The sequence below is a fragment of the Corvus cornix genome, chromosome 1, assembly GCF_000738735.6.
Source record: "Corvus cornix cornix isolate S_Up_H32 chromosome 1, ASM73873v5, whole genome shotgun sequence".
Lineage (NCBI taxonomy): Eukaryota > Metazoa > Chordata > Aves > Passeriformes > Corvidae > Corvus > Corvus cornix.
In genome coordinates, this window is record NC_046332.1 from 41,455,205 (window position 1) to 41,469,285 (window position 14,081).

The window sequence follows — 14,081 nt, forward strand, 5'->3', positions numbered from 1 at the left end:
GCTGTGCAGGAATTTATAAACTGAATGTTTTGCTTCTCATGAAAAGATTTTTCAAACCAATGAACAACACTCATTTATCATGTGAGGCATTTGAGTAAGAAAACTTGAATTAATCTGTATGATTTTAAGTATATTCCTTAGAAAGGCGGCTTTGGTCTGAAAAAAAGAAAAAGCAGTATAAAGCAGAAATGAATAGTCTTTACCAGTCATTCTTAGGTCCCCAGCACTGACAAGGGACATACTTCATGGATCTGTGAACCTCTGCAGTTATCTTGTATAGAGATAAGCCTCATCTGTAACCTTTGGCATGTTCTGTCTTGCTGATGTGACCTAAAAAAGTCCTTTTTTAGCACAGCCTGTGTTAGTTTTGTTTTGTTAATAACACTTTACTTTTTTTCTCAGACTGTGGCTCTGAGATGGTGCTGTTATTTTTTTCTTTCTTCCAGCCTCACAAAATGGTGTCTGTTCAGTGGGGAGCAGCATGTTACGTGCTTGCGAAAGTGTTGACAATAATCCATATGACCTCCTCTACAGTGTTCTGCCTTCTCATGACTCTGACAAATCTCTATCACTTCCTGCTTAAGTGCCACAACTGTGAAAAGCAATGTGTTCCTGTGTCACCCCATGGATGTACGTTTGAAACAAGCTCTATCTTCGAGCTGCCACAACCTGAGACCACAGCTGGTCAGGCTGAAGGAGGGAGGCAGGTATGTACTAAACATTTTTACCATCTTGCTGTAGAACTCCAGGCTATTATCACCTGCTTCCTAATTCACTAATCCATTCACTCAGTTTAAGCCTTTGATGTATTATAAACTATTGCACCTACACTGTGAGCAGTGATGATAAACAGCAGTACGAAAATAACCATTAGCTCTGCTGTCTGTGGTCAGCATGCTTTCATGCTTCCAGAGCCTGAAGGTTAAATATAGCACTCTGCAGTGCCAGCCTATCTCTCATGCAGCTGATGCAATTCTCCATAGCCTATTAATTTCAGTCTTTCATTTTGTTTTCGCATTATGAGATAGTGTAAAAACTGTTGCCCATATCAGATTTTTAAGATGGAACCTAATCAAAACACTCTGTGTTCTGCATCCAGCGCCACAGTCAAGATGTTTTGGGAGTGTGGTGACTCGGGGTAAAGGCTGACATTTGAAAAATATTCCCATCATGCTAATGGTGAGTGGGTAGCTTGAGAAAACAGGAGAAAGTTAACTATGGAGGGGCATGAAGAGAATTTAAATTGACAAAATCTTCTTTGAAAAAGCCAAGGGCAAATCTGAATACAAAGTGCTTCCTGTAGCTTTTGGGTTTAGAGGAAAGAGGGGCTCTTTCTTTTATTTTTTCTTCTGGGGCAGGAGAGAGGTTGTATCTTGTGAAGCCTGTGCTTGCTCTCTTTGTGCAAAGAAGAGTGAAGAAGTTAAGAAAATTATTATCTGGATTGCAATAACCCTCCACCTGGAGACAAAGAGAAAGAAATGTTTCTCCTTTGCTTATTATTTCACAGTTGAACTTTTCAGTTACTTTGATTTGATTTTGCTTATGCTCTTAGCCTTACACAAACAAGAAGCCAAATAAAACAAATCCCAAAGCATATAACATTGCATCTCCCAGGCAGATGTAATTTGCAGAAACCGTAGGCACACTTCAGGAGTTCACTGTGCTTTCAGAAGCATTTCCAATTCCAGCTATATTTCCCATGCTTAAATTGGGGCTCCGGTAGTCTCTCAGTAGTCAGAATTAACTTTGCAAGTGCATACATACTGCAGAACAACAAAGCTTAACACAAGCAGTAAATCTGCTGCAGTGAGGTGGAGAGACACTGCTGGGAGCCTCACACAACGGAAGTTAAAGCCTGTTTTTCTAAGAACTGGAGATTTTATTCGGGTCTCAAGGAAAAAATGGGGTGCATCTGCGTGGAGATGTGCATGGACACACCACATGTGCCACATGCTGTGGTCAATGCTTCTTAAAGCTAGTGATGCAGGACAATTCCCTTCAGAAAATATGATTTTTTTTTAACACAGGTAAATAACTTCTCAGACCAAATCTTACTTTTTATTATTTAACTAACAAATCTGACGATGAAAACAGAAAGGTGAAAATTGGAGCCTACATTTCATAAGTGAGTAAGTCACAAGAACACAGCATCCATTTGTCAGGTTAAAATTGATTTTCTTTCAGCAAATGGAATACTTTCTTTTCTATTGAAAATGCCAACAGTTTGTGGCATTTCCCATTTTTAGCAGAGGCATTCTTCTTCCCATAGATTTTAGTATTCATAAACAATCTAATTCAGTGCAGAAATTAATTTCAAAATGCTGCCATTTCTCACACAATGAAAATCATATTTGTCTGAGCTAGCCCAGCACTAAATATTCTTTCTGGGTTCTGAAGGATGAGAAATACTTTGCTGTAGTAGCACACCAGAGATGCCTTGTCTGGTACAAGGCTTGAGTGTCCTTACTAAGAAGAGCCCCCAGAACCAGTTAGCACTACTCTTCTGTAGAAATTTCTGTTGCCTTTCTGAAGATAACAGGAACCTGACTTTATTACAAGGCTCAAACAGAGATTACATTCCATAATCTCTGCCCTGTTGTTTGCATTAACCAGTCTCCCATGGTCCATTTTCACTTTTCAGACATCAAGGAGAAATATCAGCCAGTTACCCTGTGTCAGCTTGGAGGATGTCCCAGGTCAAAAAAGAAGAGGAATAGTGGCCTAGATTGGACAAATCAGCTTTGGGCAACTCAAAATACAGGAACACCAGGTGGGAATATAGAGGCTATGAGGATGTGTTTAATGGTGTGCACCTTCCAGTAAGCATATGAGTAGCTGGCAAACCAAACAGAAATGCTTGGCAACCAATGCCTGCACTACATTCAGCTGTTTTCAAAACAGCTCAACAGGATCCCATGTAGCAGGCTTGTGCTCCCCAAGGGCCTCTGCACCTGAGAGCCTCAGGGCTTGATCATGGGCCTGTGTGTTGCCTCTCAGAGCATGGTTCTGCATGTTGGCATCATGCAAAGATGCAGATGTTGGCAGCACAGTTCTACTCCAGTGCTTTTCCCATGGGTAAGGCTGGACAATATTTTGATAATCAGAGATTGACAGGAATCTTGTCTTCTGAAAACATTAATTGTATTATTTTTACATGCATTTCTATTTAATATGTTCATTGTTGATAAATGGCCGCTCTTCACTGCTAAGGAAGCTACCTTGTTCTGACTGCTCATCAGATCAAAGGCCCAGCAGATGCTTAGGGTGTCACTGACAGTCAGTGGATGGAAGTAAACGCGTCTTCTATGTTTAGATGATGGCTCTTCACTGAATATTAGGGAGAGCTTGAAGATAAAGTGTTTTCCACCGTACGGAGAGAAGTGGTTGAAAATTGTATTTTACCTGGCAAAAGGTTGGATAGTCCTAGACTGGAACTTGATGGCGAATCTGAAACATTATATCCCAAAGTTGCATGTCCATACTCTCTTTCCCTGTAAAGTTTATGTCCTTTCAACAACTTTTGTGGTGGAACATTGTTTTCTCCTCCTGAGTCGTGTGTGGAGGGAAGGAAAGAGAAAGGGAAGGAAGAGCTTTGACTGTGTACAATGCGGTCTCATAAACATGCTGTGTGCTTTACAACCACTTTTGCTTGAGTGAACAAGAGTTAATTTATTCAGAGAAATTAAGTAGAAGGTGGAATGAAACAAGGAATTTAGATTCATGGAAATTTATTTATTAAGTATATGCTATATAATCCAGTTTCCAACAGAAAAGATCACTGGCATGCTGCAAAATGTAAAAGTGCAACACATTAGCAATTTAGCTTTATACTGTGAAACTGATTGTCTTCTTTATTCTGTTAATTTTGAAATGAAAATCCACATTTTCATGAAGAACAAAAGAATAGCAGAACGGAATATTTATTTCCTGGAGTAAAATCAAGTTGTGAAATAATTCCAGACTTATTATTGCCCCCAGGCCCAGTTCTCTTAATTGAGAGTATGTGATGGTGATAGGTGGTGTTTCATAACTGTGTTTCTGTCTGTCAAGAGAAATTGCACCTGATACAGCAGCCAACCTTCCAAGAGTGATGAAACGATAAACTGATACCAAAACAAGAACTGCATAGCAGCTTTGTCTGTGCTGGGGGGTACACAGTGTGACAGTACAACAACTTTGCATTCCAGCTCTCATCTTTGGGGAATGCTTGCCTTCATGCTCCTAGAGAAAGAGTGTCATAGGAATACCAACCTTGGTGCCCTGCAGAGGCTAGGTCTTTTTTTGTACATATGATGTATTTAAACCTTCTGCAGAAGTTCACAGATTACCCACCCTAGGTACCCATTCTTGCTGTTCATCTGTGATTCATGCAGTTTGTAGTGGGGAGAGCCTGCCAACGGATGAGCAGGCTGGGGGGACTCCAAAGCCTCAGTCCTTTCTCTTTGGCTGCGGGGAATGCTATTGAGCTGGCTGAAGTGTTACTCTCTCACAGTGGTTACCAAACCTATGGACAGCATTAGCTCTTCAGCTGTATCACAAAACACCCGTATTGTCTCTACCGGGAAAGTGCAAGATTCTGCCGGCTGTATTTATGACATCATTAAAATTTCCTCCTTGCTGCTCAAGTCCATTCAACATTATTGGAATAACATCAGAAGTGCTAAGTGAAGCAAAATGTTATATGCTTTGAAGCAGTAAGTGGGAAAATCTATGTGGGGGGTTTGTTGGATGCAGGAATACTCAGGCTGTCCCTGCAAGTGCAATGCCCTGACGATCCATACTACATGTTAGTTACTTCTGGGCTGGACAAGGTAACTTCTGTTCCTCAGAGCATTGTTTACTAACTAGACTTTCAAGCCATCTGAAGTAAATGAAGGGCATGGAGTACAAAAAGCAAAGCAGGATTTGCTTTAACTAAGATTTAGCAGTTTAACTCCAGTGTAAAATGAAAGGCTGCTCAGTGATTATAATAGTTATTTGCCACTCTCTAGTCAGGGTTCAGGTCCTGGTTTGATCATGAACATTTAGTAGTCTAAAAGATAATATTGATTTATTTTGTATGATCATGGTCAAATCACTCAGCAACTAAAAACAAAGGAAGATATTGTCCCTTGTGATATCAAGGTCAGTGTCTTCTCTCTGAAAACCAGGGTCTTTTTAAGGTTTCTGAAACTAGGCATCTCCAAAATGAAGGAAACAATAATACTTTGCCATGTGTCATGGGTTAGCAAAGCAGAGTCCCAGAAGTGATTTTCTTGCAAAGAGGTGCTTACAGCTCTTCTATGACCTGACAGAACCTATCAGCTGGCCAGCTTGAATATGGACAATTTCTTAAGCCACTTAAAATTTTGACCGCCTCTGTGATCCACACTTAAGAGTAGACAAACCCCAGGCAGGTCTCTGTCTCATTTCTGGCACTGGGACAGGTGTCTGCGGGGCCATGGCCATCCTGGAGCCAATGGGCCCTGTTCCACCTGCGGTCCCCCCGCCCCCACCCCCTAGCCCTGCTACATGCAGACAGAGCAGCCCGGCTCCCCCTCTCCAGTGCGGCCAAGATTCAGCTGAAGCTGCCCTGTTGTCTGGCAGAGATCATGTGACCACCAGCGATAAGCGAAATTCCAGCTGCAAGGCTGAGGTGAGATTAACCCTTTTGGTGCTGTGAAGAGCTGAAAACCTGAGGGAGAAGAAAGAGGAGATGCTTAAAGCTGAAATTCTGTTGTGAAGCTATGATATGTCAGAGTACTCATTGTAATTTCATGAAGGCATGGGGGGTGGAGCATTGAACTTGTGAGCAAAAGCACCTGCGCTGAGATAGGCAAATGCTGAAGCAGCTGTAATTTGATGAGAAGTTTGAACAGGGAGAGATGGAAGCGATGAGGACTTTTGCTCCAAATGGAAAGGAGAAGACCTCAGTTCCTAGAGATGCTCCCAGAGATAGTTCTAGAGATGAAGATGAGGAGGACCCTTTGCTCCCAGGGAAGGGGGAGGGCCTCTGTTCTTAGAGATGAAATGCTCCCAGAGATGGGTGAAGAGAACTTTTGTTTCTGAACGGCTCAACCTTAAAATGGCACCCCATTGGCTCAAGATTGGACCCTTGAAAGCAGTTGTGGGAAAAGCTGCAAGTCGTGGGAGGGGGACTCTCACATGATACGAGCAGAGAACCAACCCGGGCGGCTGTCTCGTTGTGATAATTTCTCCATAGCATGAGCAAGAGAGACTCCTCTTCCTAAATGAACTGAACAAGGCTATTACGGAAGTGGTAAACAGACTGAACATCTCAAGGGTTGTCTTTTTACATTGTCAGTGGGAGAAGGGAGGAAGGTGGGGGGAGGAGAAGTGTTCTGAAGGTGTGGTATGTTTTTTTTTCTCTTTTCTTTTTCCTTATTTTAGGTCTATTAATAAACTTCTTTATATTCTTTTAAGTTTGGTGCCTGCTTTGCTTTTCTCCTAATTCTTATCTCACAGAAGGTAAACAGTAATGAGTATTTTGGACCAAACCACTACACTAAATTGGTGTTTCTGCCCGATTTCAAACCAAACCCGCTACACCATGCTTGAAAGTGTTTTGTAGCATTTTCATAGAGATTGTAGTTAGAGACTTAAGAGTATGATATTGTTTTAAAGTTCTTTTATACTGAGGGTATAGCTCTGAACATATCCCAGTACTAAGAGGAAGCAGGACTGAGTAGTTCTAAAGCAGGTGTACATGGACAGTTTTAAGAAAATCATATGTTAAGAAACAGCTAGTTTAATACAACAGTTCCTGCAGCTCCCACATTATCAACACACAGGCACAGACATTTTTCTTTCAACTGAGAAGGCAACACAAATTGGTCTTAAAGCTTTCAGGAAGAAAAATGGTAAAAATAGCTAATTTACCTGATTTATGTGAGCCATTAACCATGTACTGCTATGTTCTGGTTCAACTTGGGTTGTAAATTTCACATGACAAAGAAGACAATTAAGGAAAAAACAGGTAAGAAAAAGAACAAATCGTTATTTTACTAATTTCTGCTTAGCAAAGATTTTACCACCACCTTTTCTTCCAAGGCATCTCAAATTGTTACCTGGATGTGTGTATCTACGTATCTCTTTCTTCAGCTGACAGAATCAAGATTGCTGGGCACTCAAGGGATTTTAAGTTTCCTTCTTATGAGGCAAAATACCCTTCCCTGGTTTATCTACCTATTTTTGTACCAGATCAGCCTGACTTACATAAAGTCAAGCTAGTTTCTTTTTATAATTTAAAACAAAATGCTCTGTTTTCTTCCCGTTTCTTGATTGCTGGTCCTTCAATAATCAGATGCTATTATGCTGTGTCTTTGGGAAGGCAACATGTATCTTTTGTAGTGCTCTCTAAGAAAGAGTAAGCAAGACTGGGGGAAAAAATACCTGTCATACATTCAGCTTGTGCAATTAAACAGAACAGGCATTTCAGCTCCACGATGTGAGTGGGGTCCTCCAATGACAACGGGGTTTAGGGTACTCAACTGATGCAATGGTGCTGTGCTGTTGCCTTCTGAGACCTCATGAGAAGTGCCAACACCTGCAAGAAGAGCAGATAGACAAGGCCTGCAGCAATTTGTTTATTCTGGATGGGTGAATTCTGGACGTCTAGCTGGATGAAACAGTGGTGAATGCAACAAACATTCACCACAACAACGTTTGGTCTTTCTCTGTCCAATCAACAGGAATGTTTACAAGACTCCAGTTCCAGATGTAGCAGCTCATCCCTGGTATGGAAAGCTTTTCTGACTCTTTCCAGACCCCACAAGCACCACGCATGGAGAGGGAACACTAAGCAGGCCTAGTCTGTGTCTACTGTCTGTTCTGTCTCCCTTCTGTCTCCCTCCTCTCCTCCTCCTCCATTTTTTTTTCTGAAAAAGCCAAGACTGGGAGTTTATAAATGCCTGCGCTTTGTAAGCATGCCTGGGTCTCAAGTGAGGTTTGACATTTGCCTAAACCCAAAGTTCTATAGCAGAGAACGCTCTCACCTTGCTCCTTTTCTTTCCGTCAAAACCAAGTTCATACTTGCATTTGTCAGTGTGGCTTGCTTGGATCTCTAAATTAGAGTTGTGGTCCAGAAATTTAAATGAGGCAGTAGTGTACCAACTTAATTTTTGGGCAGAAGTATCATTGCTAGTCCTCATTCACTTCTTAGGCAGATAATCCTTAATACCTCACAAGGAAACCTGATTAAGAGCATATTTTTCTTGCTCATTATTCTTACAGACTTTTTATTATGTATTTTATTCTATGAACATTCAGTGAGAGAGCAAATGAGAGATGGTAGCAAACTTTCCAGCAACCCTGATGAGAGAAAGACTTTCACTGTAATAACATGCCTGCAATGGTTACTGAACCCTTCAAGTCAGGCCCAGGAGGAGAGTATACAGAATAGAACCTGGGACAAGAGAATAAAATTATTTCTGAACAAGGTGGACCATCAAGATATATGTTTCTTTTTATATGCTATTTACTTACAATTTTTCCCTTTTTCTTCCAGAATTCTGAAAGAAATTTCTCTGCAGGCACCAAGCCTTTTCTCCACAGACCTTCCCTTCAGCTGTGAATTCTTATTGAATCATGGTACATGCGAAGTGATAAGAGAGAACAGAAGGTATGACATTCTTTTCCAAGAGAAGCTTTAAAGGATGATAAATATTTGCCTAAGCAGAGTATTCAAGCCATATGCAAATTTGCATAATGGCACTCCAGGTGATGTGACGCATGGTAATTACTTGCAACCTGATAAAACAGAAATTCAGGAGCATGCTGCTGAATGCAAACATTCATTTGTGAAAAACAACACTAGCTTGTCACTCCTTAATAAGGGTATCATGAAGAAAAGACATGTCTTCAGGGAAATGCACAGAGGACATGTCTAGCTGGACATGAAGGACATCTCCTTGCCTCCCTCCAGGAGTGTGATCACTGTATGCTCACTTCCTGAACATAGCCATACCTTTCAGCTTTTCAACTTGCATCGATTCCTTAAAAGCTGAGAGGTTCTCATCATCTCCCAGAACTACACATATTGGCCTGACTTTTCCAGCTCCCCCAGTAACATGGTTTGTGCTGTAATCACTCTCAATTAACAGCACTCGCATCATCAAGGCGAAGAAGAACACATCGGACTTACTTGCCTGTGGGCAATTAAATCGAACAAACAGACCCTTGATGCTTGAGGCATGACAGAAGAAGGTCAATAGTTCAGAGCAGATAAATAGTGGATTGTAGCAGTGCATAAAGGTATAATTAAATTTCCATTTACCATGTATATAAAGTCCAGAATAGAGCCATGTGTCAGATTGAATGTGATGAGATTTTGCCAGTGGCTTTGCCTGGGCCAGAATTTCACTCTGGGACACATTTTTATCTACTGGGAAACTTTTTTTCTTAGTCCATCTGAGTGAAGCAGGGAAGTATTCAAAATGGGTAACACAATTTTCTTCACTTTTAAGTTTCCTTACCTGGGAGAAATACATCAGGATAGCAGTAAAAGGAGTCCTGCAAGTAGTTTTCATGTCCTCAACATGGTGGCTCCATGGTTGTCCACAACGGGCTGTGCCTGAAGGAACAGCTGCATGAGATAGAGAGTCTGCTGAGCACTGAAGGAGAGCTCCTGGCCAGGACAAGCAACCACACTGTGTGCTTCAAAGTGAGCAGGTCCAAGAAGGTCAAGCAAGGCCTGGTCCCTTTTTTTTCCCCTTTTCATCACTTAAAAGCATAAAATACTGCACAAGTTCTCTGTGCTTAAACACTACAGGGCATTGTCTAATGCACTGATGCAGCTACTGGAATTTGGATAAGGGAAGCCATACTATACCTGCATAGGGAAGGTATAGGTAACAGTGTGTTGCTGTCAGAGCCTTAAGTCCCTTTCTCCACAGTGTGCTCTGTGCATCCTCTTTGTAATATGGCTTTTAAGTGGGATTAATGGATTCCTCAGACCTACCACACAATACGAATTTCTGAGCATTCATTTCATATCCGTCAAGGAGGAACACAGCTAGAGCAATATTAACATTGCTAATATGAAAATATTATGTAAAAGCACAGATGATGTTACCTGGCCTTAACTGTGGGAAATGAACTAAGGTTTTTGCTGATGTGGACAGCCAGAAGCTGATGGACTGCACAGCTTTTAAAGCTTCAGTGAAAACAGAGAAGGAGCCATCAGAAAAGGAAGTAGCAAAGTGAGTAACTTGGGGGAAATTATCATGCTAGAGAAAATAGCCTGAAATTCAAATAGTTGCTAGGAATGATTATATTGGGTAAAATATGTATGTAAATGATGAGTAATAAAAATATTTTTATTACTATCATGTAAGGAGATCTGACAGTCATTACTTGAATGTACCTAACAATTTCTATTTTAAAAATATCTATAAAAAATTTCATAAGAAGCTTTCATAACCAATTTTTTTTTAAATGAACAGCAGACATAAGACAGAGAATGTGATGGGGGCCAAGGAGGTGCTTTTGTCATTTACTATTTGAATTTTGGTTGTACAGATCCATTTCCTTTCTTTTTCTCTGCATTATTTTTTTGTCCCAGGGTTAGAAGAACTCCTTCTTGCATTGTTCTAAACACAGTAAGCACAGAACTCCCTTTGAAACTCCCTTAAAAATTAAGTCAAAATTAAATTCATCAAGTCAGAGTTGTAGTTATGTGGGGTTTGGCAGAAGACAACATGTTCTGGGAAGTAGGACCTTGTAGCCATTCTTTGACTTCTTTGAAAATAATAGCATTTTTGGCACACTTAAATTTTTGCCTAGGAGACAGCAGGACATTTGATGTCCAGGTATGATACCAGTTTCTCTAGGTATTAGGTTGTGCAACCTGAGTAGCCAGAACCTATCACATCTTCCTTTCCTAGCTTCAACAGCCATCATTTTATTGAAAAGGAAATTGATACTTCTCTCTTAGTGTTGCTTTCTCAAATTTATATTGGTACTCTCTCTGTCTTAGATTTTTCTTCCTTGTTTTGCCTTTATATTGGATGGGAAGAATATATCTGTTCAATAAAGGGCTTCCTAGTATGATGCCCGCTGGGAGTTTTATCCATCTAACCACATCAGCTAGTGGATGTCACTAAATCCACTACAGAACTGCACTGTCTTCTGTGTAAGACCAGCAAAGAATTAATCTCAGGCTGTGGTTGAAATACATATTTATTCTTTTCATTCGATAGGAACCTAAACAAATATTTAAGATGGTTAAATTGATTAAAAAATGTCAGAAAGTGTCAGGATAAAACTTAACATCAGCCAGAGATAGCTGCAAAAGGGAAATAATGGGAAATACCATCACTTTGCTATCAGTGACTCACTGTTGTGCTTCGAGAAAAGGTCTACAGATAAGAGCCTGATATTGGAACTGACAGAACAGATCCCCCTGATCTTTCTTCTTCCTGTTTTCATGCAGCTATGTGCTACATAAATTCTGACTGAGAAGCAGAAATAATTTTTTAAAATTTTTAATAACATGGTCCTCACTAAAATCAGAGATTTTCAAACACAAATTGTTTGATCTCCTTTAAATTTTAACCATCTGACTTGCCTACTCCTTTAACTACCTGCCGTGCAATTACCCAGGTGGCTCCTCCTGAGTATGCTATTTCCTGCTGATGCAGTAATTGATGGATAACAGGAAGTGTCTGAAAGTGGATGTTAAATTTTATTCACTGTAGGAATAGATTCCATTGCCACCACTGTTGCTATATTTACTTAAACCAGTAATCATTGTTGCCATTTTATGTGCCCTCAGGAACTGGATGCTGCTGTGCTTTCCCAGCATGTCTCTTTTTCCAAAGACATAACACATGGAAGGGACAATGGATCGAGGCAATTGCACAAAGAGAGGACTTCAAGGTTTGCCCACTGTTCACATCACGTGAGCCATGACTAGACTGGTCAAGCACAAACATGTACACTTTGAAAAGGAAGAAAAGACCAGCAAGCCTTTGAAATGGAATGAATTAGTACTGACCTCTGCTTTCAAACTGAGAGTGCCTCTGGCTGGCAGGATGGCACACTGGTTGCCAAACCTGCCACTGTCTTTTGCTCTCGATGTTGGTTTTATGAGTTTCTTTCTCAAGTCTTACAGTTTTGGCAATTCTGACCAATAGAAACAAAAATTTCTATATCTGGACATTTTGGGTGGGGAGGGGTCAAGGACCTGACCATGGATCTTGGATAAGTCTTTTTGGAAGGGAATGACTGAGCAAGGGAGAAATTAAGGACTATTTTTCCTATCATTCTTACTCAAGTCGCTGTAAATCTCTGCCTTGGAAACCACGTGGGAACTGGGACATGTGTGTGGGGTTGATTTCTCAGTTATGGACAACCTTATCAGTGTGTTAACCACAAGGCTATCAAAAGCATAATTTGCTTCTGCATATGCCAGTGTAAGCTAATCAGAGAAGGATGGCAAGTATAATCAGGGCTTTAAAATAGCATGGCTATAAAAAGAGATAGAATTGACAAGTAGCTTCTAGTTTGGAATAGAGATGACTATTGTAGATATATAAAAATATAAATGGCATAAAAAGAACAAGAAGTGATTGGGATTTGAGTGAAAACATACTCAGGAATGAAAGAAGACTTCCCTCTCCACTGCCTTAAAGCATAAAGGAACAGCAGAAACCTCTTGCTCTGAAAAGTCTCCAAACTGAAGTGGGAGGGCACACCAGGGGAAGGATAACTTGTTATTTGTCATGATTTTATATTCCTGTTGTGCCTACTTACTGGCCTTTCACATGCATGGTGCCAGGCTGGGTAGCCCTCTTGGTATGGCCCTGGCTATGATTTAAGAGGCAGTACCTTTTTATAGCATTCTTGCAAGTACAAGTAATGTTAGATATAACTAGGCCAATCGTTCCCATATTCTTTCATGTACTGTTGGGATTTCAAACACAGATGCACACCCACACACAGACACACACACAGATGCACACACTTTTAGAGTGTATTGTGTAGTACTCCTGCCTCATACACTTCATAGGTATCACACTGTACAGCTGCCACAATATTCATGTTTCTGCTCAAACTGATGCCTTAGGTTGTAACTTTTATATTTTTCAAATCCTGTACTGCCTAGTGTGTAACTCTGAAGTTTCTTGTAGCCTGTTAACTTCTGCTCTCTCGTGCTAGGCAGACATAACAAAGCCTCCCCAGGCCTGCTCTCCAAGGATACCCAGACCATCCTAGGCCCAAGAAGTATAAACCAAAAGCCTTTGTGGGGGGGGGCAAGCGGAGGGGAATTACATCATTAAACTGAAGCTTTAATTGGAGAATTAACCCTGATATGCAAATGAACCAAACCTATAAAAGTGTGAAGAACTCGTGACCTGTCATCCATCTTAAGGTCCATCTTGGCAGTAGCCTCTGGCTCCCCAGAGTGTACCTTTGAAGGCCTTTCAAATAAATAACTACCTTATTACCTTACTCCTGTCTAGTCTCTGTTTCTGGGAGGCCTCTCAAGGCATGAAAACTCTAATAGGAGTCTGCATTTCAAGGTGAGTGTAACCACAGTGATACTACTTAAAAGATTTCAGAGCAGGAAATGACATAATTAAAAGCTATTATCCCAGATGTAGGAACAGAATAGAAATATCCTGTATTATTAAATGCTTCTGTTTTGTGAGAATGAATTGTGTTAGGAGTGTTTGTTTGTAAACTGATTACAGAACTAATGATATAAAAAATATGCATAAAACATAAACAGAGTGTCTCACGGGAGTTTCCCACATGCACAAAGGGTCCATAATCTGTTTCTCTCTGGCCTTGGTACTACGTGAAAGGCTTGGAATATAATATTAACCCTGAAATGATCTTTAATTGGGACAGGACTGGATTTCCTCTTTAATAGTGGCACATCATGTGGGTGATTAGTAGTTGTCATGGGAAAATATTCCATATATATTTCTAAAGACGTTTGTTTTCCAAGGCAACACGTTGACGAAAGGTATCATTGCAGACAGATCAGTCTGAGTAGGAAAACAGGCTCTTGCATTCCTGCTAAAATTCTCAGGTGAGACAAGGAAGACTGTATTTTGCTAAGAGTCCAACTCCAA

The 14,081-nt window shown here is 40.6% G+C and overlaps 1 long non-coding RNA gene across 2 annotated transcripts; it reads left to right on the top strand.

The window, feature by feature from the left end:
- Positions 1 to 513: 513 nt before the first annotated feature.
- Positions 514 to 13,142, top strand: LOC109144735. 2 transcript variants are annotated; one of them, XR_002045665.2, is made up of 5 exons: positions 514 to 707; positions 1,100 to 1,179; positions 2,642 to 2,770; positions 8,507 to 8,620; positions 11,774 to 13,142. It is a non-coding gene; the product is annotated as an uncharacterized LOC109144735 (long non-coding RNA). The 2 variants fall into 2 exon arrangements; XR_002045666.2 differs by lacking the exon at positions 1,100 to 1,179.
- The last annotated feature ends 939 nt before the right edge of the window (positions 13,143 to 14,081 follow it).